General features: G+C 45.5%; 1 protein-coding gene across 6 annotated transcripts in view; it reads left to right on the forward strand.

The window, feature by feature from the left end:
* Positions 1-16217, forward strand: part of SIPA1L3 (signal induced proliferation associated 1 like 3) — a 355228-nt gene that overhangs the window by 114266 nt on the left and 224745 nt on the right. For 2 of the 6 annotated variants that reach the window (XM_080644840.1, XM_080644841.1), the window contains exon 2: positions 6649-6826. The exons of 3 other annotated variants lie outside the window; for them this stretch is intronic. The gene's annotated coding sequence lies outside the window, so the exon portion shown is untranslated. Of the gene's footprint in view, positions 1-6086; positions 6197-6648; positions 6827-16217 lie in introns of those variants that run through there. One more of the 6 variants, XM_080644839.1, reaches the window with a different exon arrangement.

Genomic DNA, 16217 nt, shown 5'->3' on the forward strand with positions numbered 1-16217 from the left:
GAGCAGAGTCTGATGCAAAAGCAAAGAGCCTTTAATCGAGCTAGCTCGAGCTCTCCATCCACCACACTTGCCGACGCAGCGGCAGGAGGCAGAGAGAGAGCCCCAGGCCCCAAACGCGCTGATTTATAGGGGGCCTGGGAGAGGTAGGAGGGGTGAGGTAGTGTGGCCTCCGCTGATTGGTTGTGGTCAAGTTGCACATGGGGGCAGGGCACGGCTTACTTTCCTCTTGCATTTCTATTGGCTAATTCAAAAGTGTGGGTTGGGCTCTTGGAGAGGTTCTAGGGCGGGAACCTGACTCCACGAGGTGGAGGACATGGAACAAAGGGAACATGGAGTCGGTCTCTCCCCGCCCTTTTAGTATGATGGAAAATTTATGTCAGAAGATAGGCAGAGGTTGATAATTCTTTTTGGATTTGTACTGCCAAGAAGCCCTCCAGAAAAGCATTACTTCATCAGCTGAGATGACCCATTTCCCTACTCCTTTGTCAATACTGGGTCTTATCTTTTAGGAAAATATTCATTGTTATTTTGTTGTATTGTTGTTATTCCTCACCTGAGGATATATTTTCCCCATTGATTTTTAGAGGGAGTAGAAGGGCAGAGAGAAAGAAACATTGGTTGATTGCCTCCCGCACGGCTAAGGATGGAGCCTGTAACTGAGGCACATGCCCTGTATCAGAATCAAACCCAGGACCCTCAGTCTGTGGGCTGACACTCTAACCCAGGGGTGGGCAAACTTTTTGACCCGAGGGCCACAATGGGTTCTTAAACTGGACTGGAGGGCTGGAACAAAAGCATGGATGGAGTGTTTGTGTGAACTAATATAAATTCAAAGTAAAGGAGCGGAGGGGAGAGCAAGAGAACCAGATAGAACAGCCGGATCCGGCCCGCAGGCCATAGTTTGCCCACGGCTACTCTAACCACTGAGCCAAACTGGCTGAGCCTCATTGTTATTTTGATCAGTATGAAACCAGCCTAATATTATGGGTACATCAGACAGTGTCCATATTTTTCAGAGCTGCAATTTGAAACATGAAATGGTGAAATAACATCATATCTGGGATTTACTTTAATTCAGTGAGAAGGAAAAATGAGGGAAAGAAACAAATTAAGAATAGATGAAGCTTATGCGGCAGAATCTTGATGTTTACCAAATCTAGGTTTAAGTACATGTGAGTTTACTGTACCTTTCTGTCTACTGTTTTAGAATGTTAACAACAGCAACAACAGACAGCCCCATTCACCACCCCAACACACACACACACACACACACACACACACACACACACACACACACACAGCCTAATAATTGAATAGCAGCGAAACGTTACTGAGCCACTGCTATACACAGGTGGAGTTGGATAAATGGCAACCTTGCAGCCCTTGGTTTTTCTAGTCCTCCTTCCAAAGGCAGCTGGAAGGATAGTAGCTCTCAGACCCAAAGCAGCAATGTTTCATCTTTTTCCCTGAACTGAGTACTAAGTGACATTTTCCTGAAATGGAGGTTTTTCCCTTCCCACCTGTAGGGGAGACAAACTCTCTAGTGATCAATTCTTGGGAACTATTCCCCCCCCCCCTCCCCCCATATCCCCTTAGTGGCTAGTCTGGTTTTGCCATGAGGAGGGAGTCATGTGCAATGATGGCAAAAACATAACTGGCTGATCCCCCACACTGACCGAATACTGACTCCAACCTCACAAATCAAGTAAACACACAAGAGAAGTCCCTGTCAAACAGCCTGCAACCATTACCCTTTCTGCAGATTCATGTAAATAGGTAGTGAGCTGTGAGTTTTCCAGTTTGTTCTCCATCCTCCTACATGGTAAAGTTAAGGAGGAGCCTTCACATCCCATCTGGAGCTGGGTGGGGTCTCAGTGAGTGAAGGGTGATCTACCCAGGAACTGACCCCTAGCCGCTCCAGAAAAGTCATTCATTAAGAATATTTCTTGGGAAGTCCAGCAGGGTACCCACATGTGTATGTGTTCAGCTATAGCTTCCGATTGTCTCACTTCTGAATTCCAGCAATTTCTCATTTCCTTTAGGAAATAAAAATGAGTCTGGAGAGAAGTATGAATAATCATGACAAACTTGGCAATAGGGACATTGGGAACTTTGCCCTGAAGCTCAAAGTTGGTGTCACTGTTGCTAGGGTCTCGAGCTGTGTGGACCAGGGAAAACAGGACACTTGGGGCCAGATGGCCTGGGTTCAAATCCCAGCACCACCTCTTAGTGGCCCTGTGACCTTATGAAAGTCACTTAATATCCCTGCCTCAGTTTCCTTATCTGTAAAATGATGATAGGATTGAAAGTATAAAATTAAGTACTATTTATAAAATGTTTAAAACTGCCTCTTCTGTAGTAGTTGCTCCATGCAATTATTATATCCCGCTGTGATGCTCAGGCACAGTTAGGGTTGAAAACCACTGGTTTGTAATAGTAGTTCTGTCAGAACAAAGATCGGAAGAGAGGAAGAGAGAAGCCTTCTCCCTAGAGTCTGTAGTTTGAGGAAATAGGCTTAATTTTATTATTTAAAAACTAGAGGCCCGGTGCACGAAATTCATGCACGGGGGGGGGGGGGGTGGTCCCTCAGCCCAGCCTGCACCCTCTCCAATCTGGGACCCCTCTCACAATCCAGGACTATTGACTCCCAACTGCTCGCCTGCCTGCCTTCCTGATTGCCCCTAACCGCTTCTGCCTGCCAGCCTGATCACCCACTAACTACTCCCTGCCAGCCTGTTTGCGCCTAACTGCCAACCCCTGCAGGCCTGGTCACCCCTAACTACCCTCCCCTTCAGGCCTGGCCCCCCCAACTGCTCTCCCCTGCAGGCCTGGGTTCCCCCCAACTGCCCTCCCCTGCAGGCCTGGTCCCCCCCAACTGCCTTTCCCTGCAGGCCTGGTCCCCCCCAACTTCCCTCCTCTGCCGGCTTGGTCACCCCTAACCGCCCTCCCCTGCAGGCTTGATCGCCCCCAACTACCCTCCCTTGCAGGCCTGGTCCCTCCCAACTGCCCTCCCCTGCTGGCCTGATCGCCCACAACTGCCCTCCCTTGCAGGCCTGGTCCCTCCCAACTGCCCTCCCTTGCTGGCCATATTGTGGTGGCCCTCTTGTGTCCACATGGGGGCAGGATCTTTGACCACATGGGGGCAGCCATCTTGTGTGTTGCAGTGATGGTCAATCTGCATATTACTCTTTTATTAGATAGGATAGAGGCCTGGTGCACAGGTGGGGGCCAGCTGATTTGCCCTGAAGGGTGTCCCGGATCAGGGTGGGGGTTCCCTTGGGGCATGAGGCGGCCTGGGCAAGGGGCCTGTGGTGGTTTGCAGGCCGGCTACACCCCCTGGCGACCCAAGCGGAGGCCCTGGTATCTGGGGTTTATTTATCTTCTACAATTGAAACTTTGTTGCCTGGAGTGGAGCCAAGCCTTCTGCTTGCTCTGTGGCAGCAGCCATTTTTTGGGGGATTTATGTATCTTCTATAATTGAAACTTTAGCCTTAAGCGGAGGCCTGGGCCGGCCAGGGTTTGCAGAAAGCTTGGCTTCCTCCATCGCCGCGGGCAACCCTAGCCTCCTGCTCTTTCCAGCTCCGTGGCTGCCGCCATTTCTGTTTGGATTTATGTATCTTCTATCATTGAAACTTTGTAGCCTTGAGTGGAGGCCTAGGCCGGCAAGGGCAGGCGGAAAGCTTGGCTTCCTCCATCGCTGGAGAAACACAAGCCTCCTTCTTGCTCTCTGTGGCCATAGCCATCTTGGTTGGGTTTATTTGCATGTTTGCTCCTGATTGGCTGGTGGGCGTGGCTTCTTGGTGTAGTGGAGTGATGGTTAATTTGCATATTACTCTTTTATTATATAGGGTATTGATTTTCACTTGATGTTTAAAATCCCCTAGAAAAGCACAAATGAAAGATTTTAAAGAAGAGGAGATTTTCTCCTCTTCTCTATTCATATACTGCTCATACTAGAAAAAAAAAGACTGGAAGGAAATGAACCACCCTCTTTTCTTGTTGTTGTTAATCCTTACCAGAGGATACTTTTCCATTGATTTTTTTTTTTTTTCAGAGAGTGTAGAGAGAGAGAAACATCAATGTGAGACACACTGATCAATTGGTTGCCTCCCACACTGGGGCCCAGGATCAAACCTGCAACCCAGGATGTGCCCTTGACTGGGAATTGAATCCGAGAGACTTTGGTGCGCAGGCCGACTATAACCATTGAGCAACACTGGCCAGGGTGAACCAACTTTTTTATAGTGGTAATCCTTTGGTGGGGAGATATGGGTAACTTTGTATTGTTCTTTATACCTTTATTTTATAAGTTTTTACATGTATATATAAGCATATACCTCTTTCATAAACAGGAAAATTTTTGAAAAGGTAAGAAATAATGTGAGCTGTGGCTTTCAGGGCAGTTTGGTGGAAATCTCTCAGAGTGCAGCCGTCTGTTTAATGTTTGTGTACTTCAAGCAGCCTGTTTCCAGCCTTTCTTGCAGAGGTGTACTTCAGCCCTCTAAAATTTCTACTCAGAAAGTTCTTAAAAATCAAAGCAGGTTCCTCAACACCCATTGCTCCACATGCCCAGTCTTGCTCTAGGTAGTCACACTCTCTCCCATCCTTCTCTAGAAATGAAAGAACTCCATTTCTTCTGTGGCTCTGACCTTGAAGAGGAGCCCCAGTTTTTAGATGGGCATGACAGTAATAAGTGCACAGCTCAGCTCACTGCCCATACTTATGGGTGCTTACATGTTAGCTAAAGTAATGAATAACAGTAAAATTGGGAACAGAACAGTTGATTGATTTATTCAATAAACACTGATTGAAGGCCTGTTTTGGGCCAGGTACCAATTAGCAAAGCAGACATAGACCCTGCCTGTGAAGCCCACAGACAGCAGGAAAACATGGTTACACGGATAGGTCCTGTGTTCTGAATGTTCAGAAGGATTTTTTTGAACCATAGAACAAGGCCTACCCAGAGGCTCCCCAAAGAAGTGAAGTTTAAGTAACACATTCCGGTGCAAATGGAAAAAATGAATTTGGTGTACATCTCTAGATAAACTTTGCTTCTGAATGTTTCCAGCTGTGGGCAGTGATCTCCAGATCGGCGTTGCTATGGAAGCATCTTCCAGTTCTCGCTTCCTAGTAGAGTTTATTTCCAACTGAGTTGCCTATGCCCGTGCCAGTTCCCAGCTGTAAATACAGACGTGGTGGGGTCCCTTCTTCCTGCTGCCTCATAGCTGTGCAGAGAGCAGATGTGGCTGTAAGCCAGCCTGGGATCCTCCTCCCAACAGTTGTGGAACCTGCTGTGTCGCAGTTTCTCTTCCATCCGGGCTCTCTTTCCTTTGTCCTCTCCTGGGACTGTGTCCAAGCCTGTGTTTTGAAACTTTAGACCCCAGCTTGCATTTGATGGAGAAATGCGCCCATGAGGGCTTCCTCTACCACCCAGCTACCAGATAAGTTGAGTGGAATCTCTTTTACTCAGATCACCTGTTGAGATGAGATTTGCCATCTTCTTGACTGAAACTGTGCTGGCTATTCTTTGGGACTGTGAAGAATGGATTTGCTGACCTGAACAAAGGAACAGCAACAAAATGGGGGTGGGGTGCAGCTAATTGCTTTTTGAGATTGAAGACTTTCAGCTACCCTTCAGTACTTTAGAATAATCATTGCTAATGTGTTTAATCCTTTTAAAACCCAAGGAAGTGTTTGTTATTCCCATTTCATAGCTGGGGAAACTGGCTGGGCAAGTTAAGTCCTTGGCCAAATTGCTGTACTGCTCTCAGAGCACCATAGGCAAAGGAGGATTTAACTAGAGGGTTCTGGGCGGCCCAGAGAAACAAAACAAGGCCTCAGGACTGACTGTGTACCAGTCAGTTACTTAGTTGCACGGAAAAGAAACACTGACTCAAACAGGCATAAACCCCAGGGGACAGGATTGGCTCACATGACTAGAAAGCTCAGAGATGGGGTAAGATTCTGAGCTAGTTGATCCAGGAGCTCGGGGTCATCATCAATGACCCACTTTCTTTCTCTCCCTCCATTCTTCCCTCTGATGTCCATGTCATCCTCAAACCTGGCTTCCCTGGAGGACTGGCTGCCAGCACTGATCCAGGTTTATTTCTCCTCAGCTCTGGCCTGAGAGAGAGGATATCTGTCCCCCAACCATAGTGCAAAGCTCCAGAGCTCCCCTTGGATTGGACTAGCACAGGTAATGTGACTTCCCCTGAACCAATCACTGGCAAGGGTGTGGGATCACTAAGGGGCTACAAAAGCAGAATGGGTGCTGGGAAGCAGCCAGCTTATGGATTGGAATCAGAATACAAATGCCACTATCAGGATTCTCTTCCTTACTGCTTTTCCCCTACATCTGCTATATTCATTTTCTCCTATTCATAGTCTCTCTTTCTGCCTTTCCCTTAACTTGGTGGGAAACCTGGCCATCCACAGACCTTGTAGTCCAGGCTGTCAAAGAGAATAGCTCTGTGTTCTCCCAGCCCCAGCCCAAAACAACACAAGGAAGGGAAGATGTCTTCCTTTGGATTCATTATCAAGGGCCAGGGAAGGGGTTCTCAAGATGGTCCAGCAGAGGTCGGGTATTCTCCCTGGGCCAATCAACTGTAGGCAGGCAGGGGAGTCATTGTTCTCTCTGTTCCTTTCTAGATGCCTACTGTATCCTCTTCCTGGGACCTCTGAGCTAGAATCTCAGGAATGAAACGAAGTTTTAGTGTCACTTTGGATGGGACTTCGAAAATATCTATCAAGGGGACCCTTGGACACAACTATCCTTTGCCCCAGCAGTTCCACTTCTGGGAGCTTTTGCCTACAGATGTTCCCAAGTGTGAGTATAATCTGTGTCCAAGGTGACTCATTGGGGCACTGTTTGTCAGAGCAAAAAATGGGAACTATCCTAGGTGTTCATTAATAGGGAACTGGCTCAATCAGTCAGGTTGTCTGTCCAGTGGAACACTGTGCAGTGATGAAGGGGGAATAATGTCCTGATAAAGAGTGCCTTCTAGGTCTGTGGTACACTGCCAAGTATAAAAAAGGAATGTCCTTTGTTAGTACTTCTCAGCCACTGAGGGCATATTGGAATCGGGGGAAGACTCCAATCCCTGGCAGCCCAGGAGCATTCTTACCTATCAAACTAGAGCACTTTAGATTTCCATAGCAGCACTGTGTTCTTGGCTATATGTGTGTGTGTATATTGTATATAAAGACATATCCACAATTATATATGTATATGTATGTGTTTATATATAATTTTGCTACATTATTCAAGTCTCTGCTTGCATGGCAGAGACACCACCTCAGAGAGATCTTCCTAAGCACCCTGTCTAAAATGGCCCTTTCTGTTCTCGCTTTGGCAGCACATATACTAAAATTGGAACAATACAGATTAGCATGGCCCTGCGCAAGGATGACATGCAAATTCGTGAAACGTTCCATATTTTAAAATAATAATAAAATAAAATGGCCCTTTCTGCTCCCTGCATCATCATTATTATTATTATTATTATTATTATTATTATTTATAGCACTTATCATTCTCTAATGTTGTACCAGGTGTACCGGTTAATAATGCGGATTTTGTAATCAAAGAAAACACGATAATTTCAAGAGAAACATCAAAAGTGCTTTATTCAAAGTAATGTCCATTGCTAGCTACACATTTCCCCATCTTTTAGGAAATTTGTGGATACCGTCACAATAGAACTTTTCTTGTTTTGAGGCAAACCATTCAGAGACCCAATTTTCTACTTCTTCGTATGTTTTGAAGTGCTGCTCAGAAAGCGCATGTGCCATCGATTGGAACAAGTGGTAATCTGAAGGAGCAAGGTCTGGTGAATACAGCGGGTGGGTTAATACTTCCCAGGCAAGATCTTTTAATGTGTCTTTAACTGATTTTGAAGTGTGTGATGGTGCGTCATCATGAAGCAAAATTACTTGGCCGTGTCTTCTGGCACATTCTGGTCATTTCACGATCAAAGTGTGGTTCAAATTGATTATTTGTTGTTGGTAGCGATCAGTATTAATGGTTTCACCTGGTTTTAGAAGCTCATAATACACTACACCTTCCCGATCCCACCAAATGCAGAGCATTGTCTTCTTTCTGATTTGGCTTTGCAGTCGATGTTGATGGTTGACCTGGATCAACCCATGATTTTGTACGTTTGGGATTCTCAAAATAAATCCACTTTCATCGCCAGTCATAATTCGATGCAAAGAAAGACTTTCTTTCGTGCCATTGAAGCAACATTTTACAGCTTTTCTATTTGTCTTTCGTTCAGTTGATGTGGCACCCATTTTCCTTCCTTTAAAATCTTTCCCATTGCTTGTAAACGATCGGAAATTGTTTGCTGAGCAATGTTTAATCTTTCTGCAAGTTGTTTTTGAGTTTGACGCACATCTTCATCCAATAATGCTTGTAATTGTTGGTCTTCAAACTTTTTTGGTTGACCTGGACGTTCTTTGTCTTTCACATTGAAATCATCACTTTTAAAGCATTTAAACCAGCGTTCGAAAGTATCTTGAGATGCAGCATTTTCACCATAAACTTCCCAAAGTATACTATAACTTTTAGCAGCACTTTTCTTCAAAATAAAGTAATAAATTAAAACTTCCCACAAATGCTTTTTTTGGCACGAAATTCGACATTTTAAAGCGTAAATATATCTGTAATGTTAACACCTTCAGAAAATTTGACATATAAAGTTTTAAAGCTTGTTGTCAATTCAACAAAATAGCATACATACCAAATCGCATATATATCAACATATGTGTAACTCCATCTAATTGAAAAAAATCCGCATTACTAACCGGTACACCTGGTATGTTTGCTTTTGGTGCCTTCCTCTTTAGCATGTGAGCAGTGAGGGTGAGGATTTGTTTCATTTCTTCCTATATCAGCATGAGAGCCTTAGTTGTTGCTTAATAAGTATGTGTTGAATGAGTGTGAACAAGCCTTAATAATGAATTAATCCCTATGTTGCAGTTGTGGACCCAACTCCCCCTGAGACCTTGCCTTTCTTGCTTGGAGCAAACTGAAGGACCCAATGCTATTCTGAAGGGGGAAGAGACAAGAAATTTCCCCGACTGCCTTTTATGCTGTTAAAACTCTCCCTTTTCCCACATTTCCTTGAGAGTGATGGATACAGGCTGGGGTCTCTTCTCTGGGGGCTTGTGCCTGTGATGGGCTGAGACAGTGGTCGGCAAACCGCGGCTTGAGAGCCACATGCGGCTCTTTGGCCCCTTGAGTGTGGCTCTTCCACAAAATACCACGTGCGGGCACGCACATACAGTGCGATTGAAACTTCGTGGCCCATGCGCAGAAGTCGGTTTTTGGCTCTCAAAAGAAATTTCAATCGTTGTACTGTTGATATTTGGCTCTGTTGACTAATGAGTTTGCCGACCACTGGGCTGAGACATGTGTCCATACCATGTACATTTGATGCTAATTCCTCCAGACATCTGTGTGCCATCTCCTTTCTCTGGCATGGATGAAGCTGTCCTGGGCAGTTATTACATGAAGAATAGGTAGAGGGAGAAAGAAACTTACATTCTGAAGGCCTTTCTCCTCTGGAGGACCCTTCACTTCAGCCCCATGCTTAATATCAGAGTCCAGTTTGCCCAAGGGACATCCTCAGGCTTGAGAAGTTGATAATGTCACTATTATTTCTTTGGTATTTCAGTTATAAAAACACCTTTGCTAACATCTTTTAGGGCTCTCTGTGCCCAGCACCTTGCCAGCCACCTGATCCTTGTTACCTAATTTAACTCCCCCAACAGGCTTATCAAGGGTGGAAATTACTATCCCCCACTCCCCCCCACTTTACTGATAAGGAAGCTTGGGACCCAGAAAGGTCTAGTAATGAATCATAGTTCACACAGCTGCTAAGAGGCAGAGTTGGAATTTGATTTTGGCTCTAGCTAACCACCAAAATGGCCCTCCCCTGGCATGTGGCCTTAGACTGCTTCCCATCAGCTTTGGGGATTCTCCCAGTGGCCAGTGGAGGAGGATCTGGTGTCTGTAATGTGATGTGAATTGCTAATCATCTTGCAAAGTCCTGCTGGCCATCATGAGGCCTTGATGGGTTGGAGGAAGTGGGTGGAGAGCCTTCTGCTTATTTATTTCTCATAGACATTTGCCACACAAGTTACCAAATGTCTGTTTCTTGTCAAGATTGGTTTCCATCTTGGGTAGGGAAGAGGGTTGGACAGGGCCAGAAGAATACTGTTAATCACCCAAGCAGATCCATCCCTTTGCTGAGAACCTTCTCATGGCTCCATCTTACCCTGAGTGAAAGCCAAAGTCCTTACTGTGGCCAACTAGGCCCCACACAATCTATTCCCATTGCCTGTGACTTCTTTTCAGTTACTCTGCTCCAGGCACATGGGCCTCTTCAGTGCTCCACAGACACTCGGTATGTGCCTGTCTCAGGGCCCTTGCACTGGCTCTTCCTGCTGCTAGGCAAGCTTTTCTCTCATACCCACATGGTTCCCTCACACTCTTCAAGCCTTTGTTCATATATTGCCTTTGCAGGGAGATCCTCATCTCCCTTCTCTATTTTTCTCTGTGGCACTACCTAATTATATTTTTTACTTATTTATTGTTCGTCTTCCCCACTAGTATCAGCTCCAGTGTTTTGTTCACCTGGATCCCTAGTGCCTGGAACAATTCCTGGCACTCAGTAGACATTTATTGAAAGAATGAATGTGCTCCCAAGTGTAGAATGGCCCAATACTGTTATTATTTTGCTGGAGGAGGAAATGTGTATCTGGTGGGGGTCCACTCATCAAGACTCAGTGACCCCTTTCCATGCGCCAGGCTCCAGCTCTGGGCTTCAAAACACCAAGGTACATAAGTCCTGGTTCTCTAAGCTGATTTAAGCCATGGAGGGGGAGGGTACATTTGCTGAGTAGAGCCCAGATCCTGCTTAGCTACAAGGAATTGTGAGAGCCAGTTCATGGCCTTTGTAATATTTTACTATTACGAAGTGGTGGAGGATGGCCTCCCACCAAGGCTCATAGATGGAAAATTTCCAATTATAGGAAGGATTATGGGCAGCCAAAATGTTGCCATTCTGTAAACATTATATGAAACATTATCATATACATCCAGAAAAGGTCCAAGGGTACATCACATATTAAGCGTGTAGATAGATGAACTTGCACCAACTGAACACACTCATGTAATCAGCTCTGAAAACAATATTTGCAGTCCTCAGAAGTTCCTTTCCTACTCCCTCCCACTTCCTCCTCTTTTCCCAGCAAAACCACTCTCTCAGTCTCTCAGACCTGACTTTGAACTTTATGTAAATGCAGTCATACTTTATGTAAATGTTCCGTTGTGTATGGCCTTTCTGTTCAACATTATGTGAACAGAACACATTATGTGAGATGTCCATCTCATTGTGTTTCATGCCTACTCACTACTGTATACAGTCACAGGGCGACCTGACTGGCAGGAAGAAGCCAGCCTTGAGAATAGCTAGGGCAAAGTATTCAAAGGCCCTGGGGTAGGAATAAACTTAGAGGGGAAAGGAGGAGAGTGGAGTGGGAGCATTTGGGCGATGGGTAAAGTGGAAAAAGATGAGGTTTGAGTTGTATTGAGAGAATTTAAACAGTAATCTGATGTGATCCCTGTTTAATTTGATCCATCTGACTGTGTGTGAAGAATATAATCTAGGAAGGGAAGAGTGGACTCGGGGAGATCAGTGGAGGATCTGATTGAGTTGTCCAGGTGAAAGATGATGGTGGTAGCTTTGCCTAGGAAGGAGGGGGAAAGAAATGGAATCAGGATATGTTTTAGAGATAGTAGCAACAGAACTGGCTAATAGACTTGAAGAATAGGAAAGGGGAGACATAAAGGATTCCGTGTGTGTCTGTATCACAATTTTTCAGCCCATCCCTGCTGGTGGACACTCAGGTTGTCTCCCTTTTGCCTCACTCACAGAGGCTGCTCTGGGCAGTACACACAGGCACATATCTTTGCTGAGCTGAGTCTTGAAGGATCCAGGGCAAGGGCATTCCAAGGAACCAATTGAGCTAAGGCTGTGGCCTCCCCTGCACTGAGCTCATGTTGGAGTATGGACTTGCTGCCAGTTTTAAGATGGCTCATACTCTCCCATCTCCTACCTTTTACCAGCTGATTTCTCATCTGACCATGTTTAGACCCCTCCTCTCTGTAGTTAGCCCAGAGCTACAGCCAGCGTGGTAGTGGTAGGTGCATTATGTTGGAGTTGCTGCTCCACTCAGGGCCATTGCTGTCTGCGTTCTGTGTCAGCTTTGTTTTCCCTTTGTGGGAATCACAATAGGGTTTAAAAGCAGTGGCCGAAGAGAGGCTTTTGGTTCTGAGCCAGGCATAGAGGATGACTGGCATATAGGAAGTAAATAAGAAGACTTCATGTTTGTATGAGCCTGATTCTTCTGTGTTCTTTGTCCCCCGGTCCCTCCTGTTTCTTGTCTCTAAGGTTGTTGCCTTTCTGAGAGGCTTTGGGCATTTGGGGGACTCTAGACCACTTAGTTACTGATGGCAGGTCAGCCAACATAAGTTTAAAACAGGCTGTGCTGCAAGCATGTGGGGAGAGAGAGGCCCTGCTCCTGTTTCTTTCGACCATCTGGGCCTTCAGGTCTCTGGAGAAGACCTGACTCCCACCCTGGCTTGGATTTCTCTCTTGTGCTGTTGAGAGATGCCGGCCAGGATGACTTGTCTAAATTAGCAAATCTGGGAGTTGCCTTCCGCCTGCCCAAGGGCTATAGAATAAGAAGAATCATGGATCATGGATAATGGATCATGAGCAGATAAAACTTGTCATGTTTCAGCTGGTAATAGGTCCAAAAAAAAAAAGGAGAGAAAGGGGTGGGGGAGGGATGGCCTTAACGGAGAAAAATATAGGGCATAAATGAGCTCAACTAAGTACTCTCCCAAATTGCTGGAGGACATGTGAATCATTGCAAACTTTTTAGGAGATGGCCTGGAAAAATTTTGTATTTATTCAGTTTTGAATGAGCAGTGCTTGCACATGATAAAATGTTCAAATGGCACAAAAAAAGATATACAGTGAAAAGTAAGTTTCCCTACCCATTGCTTCCCTGCTGTGTGAACTCCCATTTCAGGTGTGTTCTTCCAGAGATACTTAACACTGAAAAAAACACATACATGCAATTCTGTACTTTGATCTTGGACACCATTTTGTACTATAACTTTGTAATATTCCCTAAGTAGTTTTTGCTACAGCAGTGGCACTTATAGAATCTACCCTACAAAAAAATAAAAATAAAAATTGCCCCAATATTTATTTATTGTGGCATTGTTTGCAGGGGCAAGACAAAAACCAAATCCTGAAAATAAAATGAGTGCCCACTTTTCCGGGAATGGTAAAGTATGGCACATCTATTCTATGAAATATCAGCTGCTAAAAAGAGTGAGTAAGAGCACTGCTAGCCCTGGTTGGTTTGGCTCAGTGGATAGAGCGTCGGCCTGCGGACTGAAGGGTCCCAGGTTCGATTCTGGTCAAGGGCATGTACCTTGGTTGCGGGCACATCCCCAGTGGGGAGTGTGCAAGAGGCAGCTGAATTGATGTTTCTCACTCTTTATCCCTCTTCTTTCCTCTCTGTAAAAAATCAATAAAATATATATTTTTTTAAAAAAAAGAGCACTGCTAGCTGATTTGGAAGCATTTCTGTGCAATATATATATGAAAAAGCAGGATTCAGAGAAGTAAATGTGATATCCTATTTGTGTAAAATACAGTGGCAAAAGTCTTTATGTCTGTGTTGTGATCAAGTGATGGATATCCATGGACCTCTGTCAGACTAGGAGAGGCTAGCATGGTACCAGGTGCTATGGTGAGAAGTAACTTCTGAGTGACCACCACAAGCCATTTGACCTCCTCATCTGATTATTTCATCCTCCCTCATCTGGTAGGATGAAATAATCAGAGTTCAGTCTGCTGTGTGAAACATTCAGTTCCACCAAGTCAGTCCCTTGTGAGAGTAACACAGGAATTACAGAAACACTGAAGTAAAGGTATGTTCCAGATGAAGCTTCATGGAGCAGGCTTACCTTGCATTCATCCCAAACGCAGCACACACAGACATCCAATGGAACATTTCTCACGCCCAACTTGTAAAATGACTGAGAATCTACCCTACAGAAAAAATGGCCCTAATATTTATTTACTTAGGGGCCCAGGGCACAAATTCATGCACCTTGAAAGGAACTGTGGGCCTTGAGGCTGTGGTGGGCACAGGGGCAGGTCTCAGCCCATCCTCTGTGCCCGTGCCCCTGCCCAGCCCCTCCCGCCATAGCCCCTAGTACCCTGTCTGCTGGCAGCCCTGCTCCCGCTCCCAAGTGCCAGCAAGGAGGTGGAGAAGCCCTCGAGCGATTGGGCTGGCAGCTGCTGCTCACACCCACTGATGGCACCAAGCAATCGGGACTGGCGTTGGGCGCCGGCAGCGGGTGCGAGCAGCCGCTCCGGCGCCAGCAGTGGGTGCAAGTGCCAGGCAAGACTGCAGCATGCGGGAGCAAAGCATTTTTAGTAACCAACCAGAGGCTTGCCCCATGACAGCAACGGGCACCCCACCTTGGTCTGGTGTCCCTGCTCACCTGCTCCACCATCATGCTGCGGCCGATGCCCGCCATGTTCCGCAAGCGCCGCCTGGTGGTCAGCACACATTATAGTGACCGGTTGTTCGGTTGTTCTGCTGTTCAGTCTATTTGCACATTAGAATTTTATATATATAGATTGCGGCATTGTTTGCAGGGGCAAAACAATGGTCTGTGACCATGCTGGCCCTCTCCTGGTTGCAGGATAAGGATACAGTCTTCTAGGGTTTTGGTGTTCCCCACAGAATGAATGTGGCTGTCCGAGTGGGTTAGAGCTCATGACTCCTTTGGGGTTACAACTTGTCTCTTGCTGGGCTTCAATTCTAGTAGATGTTCTTGAAGGGAAAGGCATAGAGTCATACTGATACCCCCTCTCCCCACTGCCACTAGGCCACTGTTATCCATAGTGCTCTCCCCCCCCCCTGGACTATGCCACATTTCTTCCCACCCCCACCAAAAAGAAAGATTATAATACTTCCTGTCTCTGGAGTAGCATCTCTTCCTCTCTTTTTACAGGTTGTTCATCAGAAGTGAGAGCTTACTTCTCACTGGCTTATCTATTTCTTTGACCCCCTCAGAGAAGGAAGGACCTGGTTGTTACTGATTCAGTAGCTCTATCTTGCTTAGGGTGTATATATATAAAAAAGAATACCCCTCCCCCCCCAAAAAAAGAATAACCCTTAGGTTTCTGGTTTGAATAGATGTGTAGTTGATGGAATGTGGTGGACCAGTATCTACCAGTGGATGGTAGAGAAACAGGTATAGGTTAGGATATAATGTTTCTATATGTAGATATATATGTGTATATACTGTATCTATATGTATATATCTATATCTAAGAGAAAGAGAGAGAATTTACATCTTTAGTGAAAATACAAAAATGTTCCCTACAAAAAAAAAAAAAATGGGCAGTGACTTGGTTCACATTTTCAATTCATTTAACAGGCATTTGGTGAGCTGCTCTTACTGTGCTGTGCACAATTTGAATCTGGCAGAAAACCACTTTAGAAATACTCATGAGACTATGTGAAGATCATTCTTAAATCTCTCTTTTCTGCCTCACTCCCCCAAGACCAATCCATTAACAAGGCCTATTTGTCCTTGATCTGAAACAGATCTTCACCTGCCTCCTCCTTTCCATTCCACAGCCCTCACCCTGTCCCAGGCCACCACGCTCTCTTCTGCCACATCTCACAGCATGCCTCCCTCGCTGCAGCCATCTGTCACACGGGCCTCCTGTGACTTTCACCAGGCTTGTACATTCTCCTCTATCTCCTGGGATAGTTTTTTTTTTTTTTTCTTTTTAACTTTCATTAGAAACTTTATTACCAATCCAGTAATTCAATTTGGGTTGCCCTTTGAGTGTCTTTTAATCCTATATAATAAAAGTATAGTATGCAAATTATCCCCTCAGCCAAGGTTGTCCCAGAGTTCGACCAGGGAGCGGCGGCAGACGACCGGGGGTAGGGAGGGAGTACCTGGACAGCAGCTGCTAGGGACCCTACCAGTGCATGAATTTCATGCCCTGGGCCTCTTGTTTATATATAATTCACATGACTTAAAATTTACCCTTTCAAAGTGTACAGTTCATGGGTTTTGGTGTAATTACAAGATTGTACAA

Source organism: Plecotus auritus (genome assembly GCF_963455305.1).
Source record: "Plecotus auritus genome assembly, chromosome: 10".
In the NCBI taxonomy this organism is placed as follows: domain Eukaryota; kingdom Metazoa; phylum Chordata; class Mammalia; order Chiroptera; family Vespertilionidae; genus Plecotus; species Plecotus auritus.